Below are 13346 nucleotides of genomic sequence, written 5' to 3'. Positions count from 1 at the left end.
AATAATGCATTTCTATGTAGGTTATTATAATTTTAAATTAAAATTTGATATTTATAGTTAATTACTTATATTAATGAGATTTTAAATAAAATCTAGTGGGATTAAAAATATTAAAAAATAAATTATAATTATATAAAAAAAGTATAATTTATCTTAATGACATGATTTGTCACTAACATAAATTATATTTAAATAAAACCCATGATTTGTCATTACTTATATTATTGGCATTTTACATACAAAAAATTGGTAATTTTTATGCGGTACATTTTACATACAAAAAGTTGGTACCTTTTATCCAAAAAAAGTGGTACGTTTTATAGAAAAGAATGGATACATTTTGTCTAAAAAACAATGGGTACATTTTATATAAAAAAAACAACTGGTACATTTTAGATTAAAATAAATAAATAGGTCTTACATTAGAAAACAGGTACATTTTACATAAAAAAAGGGTACTTACAAAAAAAAAATTTGGTATATTTTACTTATAACAAAGTGGTACATTTTTAAAGACAAATGGGGACGTTATTAGTAAATTATTGGTGCAAATAAAAGGTTTAAAAAATGAGTAAAAATAAAAGTTTGAAAAATATGGACACAAAAAGAAATTAATATATGTATACAAACTAAAACTGAAAAGAAAATTGGTACAATTTAAAAAAAAAAAAAAGTTGCAAATTAAAATGGGTACAAAGTAAAAATAAAAATATATGATACAAAATTAAGCCATAAATATATGTGTGCGTGTATATATATATATATCAAATGTAACATTTCTAACACTAAATAAATCTATTTAAAAATAAAATTTTATTATCTTGACATGGAAAATATTTTATTATTGAAATAATTAATGAAGTTTATTAAAACCGAGTGACCTTGATGAAATTTTGAAAAGGAATAAGGTTTTAATCAATGAAGTTGAAGAAAAAGGAATGTGAACTTAATTTCTCGTATTTTATAATATCTTTCCCCTTCTATATTAAAGGAAGGATATATTTTGATATTTAAACTCAAGGGTCAATTACTTCTAAAGCTAAAAACTTAAATTCATTAAAATGAAAACTTCCGAAGGAAAGGACAAATTAAGCTAGCTCCATGCACGTAGTTAAGAGTAGTTAACTTTGAGTTAAAATCATGTTTTCTATTCTATTTACTCTCTCCCTCAATATTGCTTATATAAACAAAATATTACCTTCCACAGAAAGAAACACTAAAGTATATCGATTTTGTTATCTTAATTTTGGTAATTGTCAATCGACCAAAAATAATAGACAAAAAAGTAATACATTAGAGCATCTTTATCCGTTAGTGGAGGGCAAACGCAATGAAATTGTCTTTATTACTATTCAATCCAAATAATAATTGTCATTGTGAAGTCCACTCATTTGGAAGGAGAAAGGGCAAGGGCAAGGAAAAAGGCAATTACTATTTTTTTAATGTTTTTTTTTTCATATTATCTCTACATGTCATCATCGTCGTAGATTTTTGTTTAATTTTAAATGTTTAGTTTGTAAGTGTGTTGAACTTTGTAAAAATTTCTATGTGTGAACTTTATAAGCATTTTGAAAATTTTAAATAAATTTTTTGGTAATTTTTTTTTTTTGTATTTTTGGTGTTGGATTAATACTGGGAGTTAAAATTTTCAGTTCTTTAAAATCAGAAGCTCATAAAGTACCACGTGATGAAGCTGAAAATTTTTTCAATTTTTTTAACCATTGAAAATCCAACTACTGTAGTCGCGTGAAATTAGAGCCGTTCGGCTCGGTGGCTCCTCGTGGGGTAGGCCCTCCTTGTCTGCTACAGACATCGGCGTGACGTCACCTCTCCAAGCGAGCACAAGCCCTGGGAAAATTTTTAGGTGTACCGGGTACACCAAATTTTTTTGGTGTACCCTCACTCATTAGTATTTTTTTGGTGTACAAAAAGTGAGGGTGCACCAAATTTTTTTGGTGTACCCTCACCATTATAAGTGAGGGTACACTAAAAAAATTTGGTGTACCGGGTACACCGAAAAATTACTCCAAGCCCTGCTAGAGTTGGCAGGGCAACTAGTAGGGCTGCTGCCTTTTGCCCAACTGCCTCCCATTTTTTATACCATCGGAGCACCATTTTTAAGTCTAAAGGCAATTGAACCAATGACCCTTGCAATTGGGCTTTCTTTGAAGATACTCTTATTTAGGGTGATGCTAATTATACGTATATTTTTATTTTTCACATTTTTTTTAATTTTAGATTGTTGATATCAAATGAATGAAGAATATCAATAAAAAAAGGGGTTTTCTAGATATAAGCCCGGACAATTTACATTTCACAAACAAAAACCCATATAAATTTAAATCTCTAAATAAAACCCAATTTTCAAACAAACTGACATGTAAGCAAAAAAGTGACCTATTGTTACAATATATTTACAACTTATGCCACAACTCCCTAATTAAGTCAATAAAGGTTATCATAACTCACCCTAATTATGATGAGCAACAAGCTCCTATACTGTTAATATATTATACCAACAAATTTACCTATATTTTGTTGATTAAATAATAAGTATATTTATCTAAGAAATATCAATTGTATGCCTAATAAGTGTATTTATATGAGAAATATCGATAATAGGCCTACTAATAGAGGCTCAGAATGCATGATAAACATGTATGAAATATTATACTAATTTACCTATATTTTGTAGATTCACTAATGTAAATAATAAAATATATTTTATATGAGACACATCAATAGTTTGCCTAATAAGTATATTTATACGAGAAATACCAATAATATGCCTACTAATAGAGGCTCGGGATGCATGACAAACATGTATGAAATATGATACTAATTTACCTATACAAATTAATTTACCTATATTTTGTAGATTCACTAATTTAAATGATAAATATATTTTATATGAGAAATATTAACAATATGCCACCTAATAGAGGCTTAGGATCCATGATAAACATGTATGAAATCTAATACTAATTTACCTACATAAATTAATTTACCTATATTTTCCAGATTCAAAAATTTAATAACAGGTGCATTATTTTTCAAAATGACCAAAACTATTAGTACTAAGTAGGTACACTAATCTTTTCAAAACAAAAAAAATAGGTACATTGATGTTCGAAAAATAAACCAAAACATACTAGACACATCATTTTTTACCCCTTTTGTTTTAAAGAAAACAAAAGCATGGTTTTTATTAAATCGCAATAGGGTACATTAATCTGAAAATTTATTGTTGAATTCAAAAAGTTTTGAATTTTTATTCCTACGTCAACTAAAATTTCAAAGCCATTACACACATCACAAGAAAATTAAAAAAGCTTTCCATTTTAATTTTGATATCAACATAAACTGCTATAATGACTTAACTGAGGGTAATTTGGGGAATCCAAATAATATTAAATATGACGCACAATCTCGATTAGGTAATTTGCTTAGGTGGAGTCTAGTCATTGGGTTTTGGTTAGAAAAATATATTATTGTGGGTTTTATGTAAAAAAAATTGAGTTTGAAGGGGTAAAGTCACATTTTCAGTAAAAAAAAAAAATAACAACGGTGTGTAGAAAGTAAAAATGATAAATGAATAACTTTGCCCCCATTCTTGATAATTTATTAATAGCTTTAGCTACGTCATGCTTTTAAGTACTTAAAATATTGCACAAAAATCATTTTCATAGTATACAATGAGTGCTTCTATATCTATATTATCTATTAACACAATTTTTTTTTATCAATAAAAAAAGAATGAAATGACGATATGATCCTCTATTCACAATTCAATAAAAATATCAAAAAGATCATGGCATGTCATCATAGCATTCCACCCAACTCTATCTCTGTGATATCCCACATCGCCCAGGAGGTGATCCTTATATGTATATTCTCATTCCTACCTAGCACGAGACCTTTTGGGAGCTCACTGGCTTCGGGTTCCATGGGAACTCTGAAGTTAAGCGAGTAGCGCGCGAGAGCACTCTCATGATAGGTGACCCACTCGGAAGTTCTCGTGTGAGTTCCCAGAAACAAAACTGTGAGGGCGTGGTCGGGGCCCAAAGTGGACAATATCGTGCTACGGTGGTGGATATGGCCCGGGAAGTGGTCCCCCCGGGCTGGGATGTGACAAATTGGTATCAGAGCCTAACCCTAGCCGCGTGTGTGCCGACGAGGACGTCGGGCCCCTAAAGGGTGGATTGTGACATCCCACATCGCCCAGGGGAGTGATCCTTATATGTATATTCCCATCCTTACCTAGCACGAGGCCTTTTGGGAGCTCACTGGTTTCGGGTTCTGTAGGAACTCCGAAGTTAAGCGAGAAGGGGGCTAGAGCAATCCCATGATGGGTGACCCACTGGGAAGTTGCTCGTGAGTTCCCAAAAACAAAACCGTGAGGGAATGGTAAGCCCAAAACGGACAATATCGTGCTACGGTGGTGGAGCGGGCTCGGGAAGTGGTCCCGCCCGGGCCGGGATATGACAGTTTGGCCTTTTGGGAGCTCACTGGCTTCGGATTCCATGGGAACTCTAAAGTTAAGCGAGTAGCGCGCGAGAGCACTCCCATGATGGGTGACCCACTCGGAAGTTCTCGTGTGAGTTCCCAGAAACAAAACCGTGAAGGCGTGGTCGGGGCCCAAAGCGGACAATATCGTGCTATGGTGGTGGAGTGGGCTCGGGAAGTGGTTCCCCTCGGGCCGAGATGTGACAATCTCTACCCCATCTCTCTGTCTCTCAATCCCATGTTCTCTTTCCTCTCCCTCATAAATGAAAAAAAAATCAGTGAAAACCAAATTAATCCACATTTCTCTCCTCAATTGCTCTAATAAAATATAAAAAAAAAAAAAAAATTCACACGCATTTAGAGTGTGTGCCTATGGATTTATTTTTTTAAATGGAACCGATCATATAATCACCCTTAGCGCTCTTGTGTTCTTTATAATCATTCACACCATATTGAAGTTTAACGATTTGAAATGTTTATTTTTTAAGTTGTATCTCATAGATCATTTTTGCAAAATATTAGCCAAATCGAAAATATTTGAGACATTTATTTGAGTTCAAAGAAATGGAAAATATTTTTTTCTATAAGAAAAAATGAAATTTTATTGTGATAATTAAATAGGCAAATTGTTTTGAATTGAATTAATTTTTGTATGAATGATCTATGAATCGAGATTTATAAAATAGACGGTTCAGACCATTGAAGTTCAATGTAAAGTGAGTCCCACAACTAATCCCCATTATTTTGAAAAAAAAAAATAGAGATCTCTTCCCTTAATGTTTAGCATTCGTATACATGTCCATTTATGAAGCACCACTAGAAGTCTAGCATTTGAAGTAAAATCATGGGAGTCAACCTCAAAGCAACATATGTCCATATCTCCATCGATCTGCAGTGCTATTCATGGGTCTGAGAGAGCAGAGATTCACAACTAGTGAAATCTCCATAACAGACTGTTTAAAGTGTCGTTTTTATCCTTTGTTTTATTTTGTCAACCCAATCAAAAGAAAAGAAAAAAGGCACATGGTAGCGGCTGTACTAATAAGATTCTATGTTTCCATGCATTCATTAGAGAGTCCACCTTCTCTTCAATAATTCAAAAAAAGTCCACCATATATATGCATGCTCAGCCTGCAATGCATTCCCCATCTCTGCTTTTGCATATCTCTGTTGCAATTACGGATGTTATGATGGCTGTGCTTGTACTCTCTCAGAATTTAACGTGAAACTTTAAACCCTTCGATTTGATCGCTATAATAATAGGAGTGTACTATCCACACATCTCTTGATATTTTTGTCATTTAATTTTTTTTCAATTCATCCGATCCGACGATCAAAAATTAAAAAAATATGTGAGAAGTAAAATAAGATATGTAGATATCATATTCCTAATAATATTTTGTCAAAAGAGTGAACCGGTGTGTGAGGTACGTTGAGCAACAAAGAGAGCATATATAATCCATGAAGGTTGGTCTGGAACATTGAGGTCACGTCTTGTGTGTCTGTCAAATCAAGTCAGAGAGAATGTGTTTAATAAAACAGCTTAGGGTTTCTAAAAGCTGAGATAAGAAAGAAATATTTCTTCTTGTTTTTTTTTTTTTTCCTTCTGACATAAGGTTTAGTTACACACACGCACATATATATATCTATATCATGCATGATACAATTTTACCATATTGTGAATGTAGACTACAAATTAGGTAAATAATCCATTGATATAATCACCCACATCTTTTTTGGTAGGCAAACATCTATGATCATCTTCATTTAGATTTCTAGAAAACTAAAGAAAGAAAAGTTATTCAATTTGGTGACCATCATTTTCCTCTACCAAAAGTTACAAGAGAATGTCAATATATATCTTTTCTCTCACTAGTTGGAGGCTGGGGCATGCAGTAAATGGTATATCCATGGTTAGCAACATGTCTTCTCTTAAAAGAAACTTTAACGAAAAATTATCGGTACTGTTCATTTTAAAAAAAAAATCACATTTTTACTTTAAATGGTCAATTCTAATACTATTCACTTACAATACATCTTTATCAAAACTCAAAATTTTCAAATTATTTTCATTAATTTTTCTTTTCTTAAATTAAATGTAACGGTCCCAAGTCACAATTTTGAGCTAATATGAAGCCTGCAGTGGTCATGAAGTACGATATCTAGTTAACCCTACTGACTATGATATCTAGCTACCCCTACTGAAATGGAATGGCTTTTCCAACATAATAACTTGTATTATTACTAATATACGTACATATATTTTGGGGATCACAGCAGAAATGTGACGCATATAAGAGATCCCCAGGTCTGACTTGGTAGAGGTTGACAACATTTTAGGGAGCTGTGAGAGAATGACAAGGACAAAAGGATGGCAGCAGCATGTGAATAATTTGGCATATGGTCTGTGTCCATCACTAGCTTTTGTCTTCCCTTTTAGCACATCGCAGTTTGCTCCACTCACCATTTCTCTTGGACATTTTTCTGTGGCTTTACTTTAGTTCTGTACTGTTTCTCAACTAAATCATGCATCTTTAAACAAAACTGATCATATCATGTATTATAAAACACTAAATATCAATAATACAAAGCACTTTGGAGGAATCTTCATGTTCCTACAATGTGGCATGTTTTGCATTATGCGGAGACAAATTAAGCGTATTTAATTTGCAGACTTTCTAGGTCCAATATAAATTTAGGGTAGTATTAAGGATCAAGTTAACTTGTTGTAAACACGAATTTTCTTGCGAAATAACATAAGAACACGTGTACAAAATAATAATTGTCTTAATATAAACTACATATTAATGAAACTCTGTTTATCAACCAAAAATCAATGAAATTACTATTATACCCTATAACATATAACTGAAAAACCATATCAATTTATCAATACCTAAACTCACATTTCTCTCTCTCCCAATCAACCCCCACTCACATCTCTCTCTCTCCTGTCAACCCCCATTTTATTCATGCTACCCATTTAAAATAAGAGAGTTTTAACGAAACACTCCCAATATTGTTTACTTTTAACGAAAATGACATTTTTACTTTAATAATCACTCATTGTACTATTCCTTTTAAAAAAAAATAACTCCTCATAAAAAAACTTAGAAAAAAACAACCATATGAGAAAAAAAAAATTGTTTTTCACACAGTGTGTTGCCTTTGCTAGTGTAGTTTAAGGTTAAAATCTCTATTTACAAGGTTTTGATCCTCTGATTCGATCTTTAGGGTTGTAGAGTGTGTGTAGAATTGTTGAACTAAGGGTTTGATAACTTGATCGGGGATGAATGGATGCCGTAAGGGTTTGGCTTGTGGCGATAGAAGAATGGGCATGTGTAGTGGTGCTTGATGATTCTTCACAAGTGTGATGAAGAACGCAGAGAGCTTTCTGAGTCTCCTAAGTGTTTGAGGTTTGAGAGTTTGAGCATCTGCATAGGAGGATGAATTTCAAGCTCCTTTCTTTGTCTTTAAGCTTTGTATTTATAGGCTCTCCAAGCCTTGCCTACAACTGGATTTGGCCTTGATTATGCACTTGATTAATTGATGAAAGAACCAAGACTTGATTTGTGATTTGACTTCATCAATTAATATTTGATTTAATCAAATCAATCAATCTTCCCCAATTTTGACATTAATTAAATTTAATTAATTAGACTAATTTAAATTAAAATCAAATAATTCATTTCCACTAAGTGTTGATACGTGTCTCTCTTGATGACTCGTTCGGTTTTGATGAATCACATGTCATGTGTACAATTTGTGAGACACATGGCGCATGCCACATAAGCCCTGATACATCAACATTTTAATGTGATGGTGAATATTTATTTTATCGAAATTTCGATAGTTACAGGAATATAAACATTAATGTTTAAAAATGATTTATGCACTCCTTTTTTTTCTTCGAAGAATTAAAGTACATAAACAAAGAAGAAGTGCCGACGGAAAAACTGGAGGGGTGTGTACTGCACTGCCCTTAATTGTCCTCCCCTCATTGTCCTCCCAAAATTTCTTGAGGAACCAAAGAGGGACTATATATATGGATGCATGCCTTCCAGTGACTACTTATAAGTCTTTCTGCAGCGAGCAACCAGCTGATCCACAAAAATTCCTCCCCTTGCAATATTATTGCAGGTCCCGCACCTGGGATAAGAGACCATAACTATCTATGGCTACTCTAATATGTTGAAAGTTGACGCAATGAGGTCACTCTACGACCTCAATTTAACAAATGTGGTTGGCGTTAATTTGCAGCTCAACATCAATATAAATATATATGATACTTATAAATAAAATTAAATTCCCATTGCCTATGAGACTCTCATTGTAAATCAACATCCAGAAGACATAAGTGCACAGGGACCTTCTTTATCATCCCTTTAAGCAAATAATTCATTTGATGATGCACAAAACAGTGCTTCGCACAATTGAATGGTAAGCAACTCAGTTATTGATAATTTGACATGAATTCTCATGATCTCTTAGTAACTTGTGTCACATATTCCTTTCAGAATTTTCTTTGTGGTTCTGTTTGGGTTTAAAATAATAGTTTGGGTCGAGAATGAGCTAACCTAGATTAAAAAATCATAATCCTCGACCCAATAATGATCCATCAAGCCACTAGGCTTTCAGCCCAAGAGTGGATTGATTCGATCTAGTCCTCATGGGAGTGGGAATGTAAATGGATTAAGTTTAGAAGTGACTAGGTCAAGTCTTGAGTGGACTAAAATTTCCAAGAATCATGATGAGCTCCGTTTAGAAGCGAATTATTTCAAGGATCATAATTCATTCTTGATCAGATAAAGATGAACTAATCACATAAAAAGATTAGGTTCAGAATCCTGGTTTAAATCAAAGAGGCTGGAATTGGATAAATGTGAGTTTCAACTAAGGAAGGGATAAAAGGGGATAAAGAAAGAATATTCAGGTAAATGCCAGAGTGACAAAGTCCTATCAAGACTCTACCTCGGCAAACCTGTTTATTCTTGAAAACCATCCCTATAAATAAAAGATGTTCTACTAGTGTTCTAAAAATCGGTCTAGGTAGGGTACACGCTAGGTGGTTCCAAGAAAACCCAGGTGGAGGTGGCGAGAAAGGGGATGACAAGAGGGGCCATGCAACTGGTTGAGAAGAAGAGAAAAGTGGGCAAGGTACGGAAGCTGCGGGGAGGAGGAGGAAGAAGAGAAAAAATAACTTTGAAACCCCTAAACCCAAACCACGTAATATTAGTTGATCCCTATAAAATGAGAAGGGGTCTTCCAAACTTTTTTTCTTTTCTTCTTTATATATTTTGTTGTGATTCACGTTTGTTTGACTTTTTGTTATTTTTTTTCCATTTGTTTTATTTCGTCCTAATCATCTTAACATAAATATGATAGAATTATATATATATATATATATATATATATATATATATTTTCATACTTAACATAAATAGCAAACTAGCATATGAGCACACACTTTTGTTTTTGAAATAGGAGAGAGGAAGACCTGGTTTGGTACTGAGGTGATTCTGAAAAAAGCTAGTATAAAAAAAAGCTGGGAGCCGTTTTTGTGTTTGGTAAACATTCAACTTTAACTTTTTTTTTCACAGTTTTGGACGAAAAAAGCCAAAAACAAGAAGTTGCAAAACCCAGCTTTGAAAAACCGGCTTTTTTTCACATCTATTTTACATAAAAGTTTACCAAACACTATAATACTGTTTTTTTTTTTCAAAAGCACTTTTACAAAAATGTTTACCAAACACTCTGCTGCTTTATTTCACAGCTGCTTATTCTCACAGCACAGCAGAAGCAGTTTTTTTTCAAAGCACAACAATACCAAACCAGCCTGAAGAGAGTGATAGAGAATGTGAGAGTGGGAAGTTTTTTATTTTTTTATATAATTTTTAAATTAGAGATATATTAGGATTACGTGTAGGTGAGGCATTGAAAAAAAAACAATAAAATTTGGTTGTGTGAAATTACATTTCTGCCCCATATTTCTTATTCATGTTCTATTTTAATTAGAGAGTTAATCTGGTATTTTCATAGGTTTATAATGAGTGTTTTATTAATTAGTAGAGATATATCATTATTATACTTAAATAATATTACATATATATTTATATTTACTTATATTTTAAATAATATTATAATATATATTTTGTCACATCCCGGCCCGGGGCGGATCACTTCTCGGGCCCGCTCCACTACCGTAGCACGATATTGTCCGCTTTGGGCTTATCATTCCCTCACGGTTTTGTTTTTGGGAACTCACGAGCAACTTCCCAGTGGGTCACCCATCATGGGAGTGCTCTAGCCCCCTTCTCGCTTAACTTCGGAGTTCCTACGGAACCCGAAGCCAGTGAGCTCCCAAAAGGCCTCGTGCTAGGTAGGGATGAGAATATACATATAAGGATCACTCCCCTGGGTGATGTGGGATGTCACATATTTATTTATAGTTTAAATAATATTATAATATATATATTTACTTTTATTTTAAATAATATTATATATATATATATATATTTACTTAAATTCGCTTAGGTCACGCCAAGGCTCCTAGGCACCAACACACCGCCCGATTAGCACCTAGCGTATTTTAGAACTTTGGGTTCTGCAAAGTGAAAACCCCCTTCCAACTCAACAAACAACTCAAACTCTCTAATCAAAAACCTTCTCACACACTTGAGAAAAACACTAACTACAATAATCCTCTCGTCAATACATCTTTAGATTGGATAAGAAAATAACACTGTTGATAACCGGCAATACCTTCAGTTTGGATAAGTAAACAGCACTGGCACTGTAGAATTAAGTAGCATAGGGGCACTTTCAGTTTGGACAACTAGACAACACTCCTCTTGGGTTGATTGATTATCTATCCAAGTCTCGGCAGACAAAGACTTCTTAATTTTTTTCGCCTAAAGGGGTCACTCCAGTAGCTTTCTAGCGAAATGAGGTGTTACTCAGGTTACATTGTGTTCGGCACATTGAAAGACAAACCCTTTATTGAACTTTGCAATAAAAGGCAACCTTGTCTTCATGTTACCAAAACCCAAGGCGAAGACGCGTTCCATATTAACTAATGTAACTAACTTCCTTATCCTTATCTTCTTAACCACCTTCTTACACATCACGATTATATGGCATTCTTGTCTTTAGTCTGTTTGCTGAGCTGGATGTTGAACTGGATGCCAAGCTGTTAGTCAACACCTTCCTTGGTCGTTGCCACTCAAGTGCAAAAGTTAGCACCACATTCGACACATCATCACAACATTTATTCTACTCGCCGAATCAAGTTTGGTTTGCTAGTTGGCACGCTTGCTTTCACAAAAAAACGTAGTTAGCTCATAATAACTTGGTTTGCTTGCCACGTAAGCTTTGTAAATTCTAGGATCAACAGGTTCCTTTTAACCCAATAATCACACTTTTTGCCCTTAGCAGACTGTCCTACTCCAAATAATTATTAAATAAGAATTGATTTGTAGTTTTTTTTTTAACAAAAATAATTCACACAGTTTTGTCTAGACAAAAAGAATTCGTATACATAGTACACAAACAAATCATTTTTTCTTGGGGCGTTATAAAATAGGGGCTTTCTAAAACATGAGCTTAGAACAGTTAAGAAATAGATTTTGCATATGATAGACATGTAGATTGTGGAGACATATGTCATAATACTTCTACGTGTCCAAAAATGATCAAAGAAAGATCATTTTTTCTTGGGGCGTGATAAAATAGGGGCCCTCTAAAATATGAGCTTAGAACAGGTAAGAAATAGATTTTGCATATGATAGATATGTAGACTATGGAGACATATGTCATAACACTTTTACGTGTCCAAAAATGATCAAACAAAGAGGCCACACACTATTTCAGGAGCACCGACAACGAAACTTGTTATCTCTTCGTCCTTAACCATCTGCTACCAAATGCGGTTATGCATTAACATCACACTTGAAAATGTGCACTGTTATTTTACAAATTATTCTTTAACTGTGGTTTTTATATACGGGTAATGATAAGAAGATTAAATTTTCAAATCACATTTTGTAAATTAAATGATGTGGATGTTGATGATTTGATTATTACTTAAATGTTAATTAACATATTTAATTACATATAATTTGGTTTGCTAATTTAATTTAAAATTTTAACCTTCCTAGCATTATTCTTTATATAGTTGAATGCATGATGACCTTTTTAAAGTACTAATAGCATTAAATTAATAAATTTTTCTCTAACTCCACAATTATCATCGTTAAAGTTGATTGCATGATAGGGGTGATTTCATTAGTATTTAGGATAATGCTAAGGAGACTAATTTTAAAACTAAATTTGCAAACTAAATAATGTGTCACCAATAAGAAATAAGCATGTTAATCGACATTTAGTTAATATTCCAATTATCAACAACCACATCATTTGATTTACACAATTTAGTTCAAAATTTTGATCTCCCTAACATTACTCAAGTATTTAATCAATACCTTATGTTAGTCTACATTTAGAAGACGGGAAATTTTACGGTACAAATAGAGTATTGGTACCTTTTAATCAAACTATATTATAATGGTCAAAGTTTATTGTTAAGCTATATTATAATGGTAGGTTATAGAATGATATTGTTATTACACTACCATTGTTGATTGTTAGATCATAAATGTTTGATTACAAATAGACGTAAATTGCTACTAGTGGACGTCATGAAATTATCCATTCTCTCGTCACCACTTTTTTACTCTGTACCTTCATGTTTATTAGTGTTACAACATGACTTTAACACTCAATTTCTAATTACAAGAAAGTAAGATTACCTTAATTTGCCAAAGTTTACAATTCAAAATTAC

Source organism: the organism of the source record quoted next, unplaced genomic scaffold, assembly GCF_019419815.1.
Source record: "Pyrus x bretschneideri cultivar Hongxiangsu unplaced genomic scaffold, Pyrus_bretschneideri_v1 Contig6, whole genome shotgun sequence".
Lineage (NCBI taxonomy): Eukaryota > Viridiplantae > Streptophyta > Magnoliopsida > Rosales > Rosaceae > Pyrus > Pyrus x bretschneideri.
Note: the sequence above shows the minus strand (reverse complement) of the source record.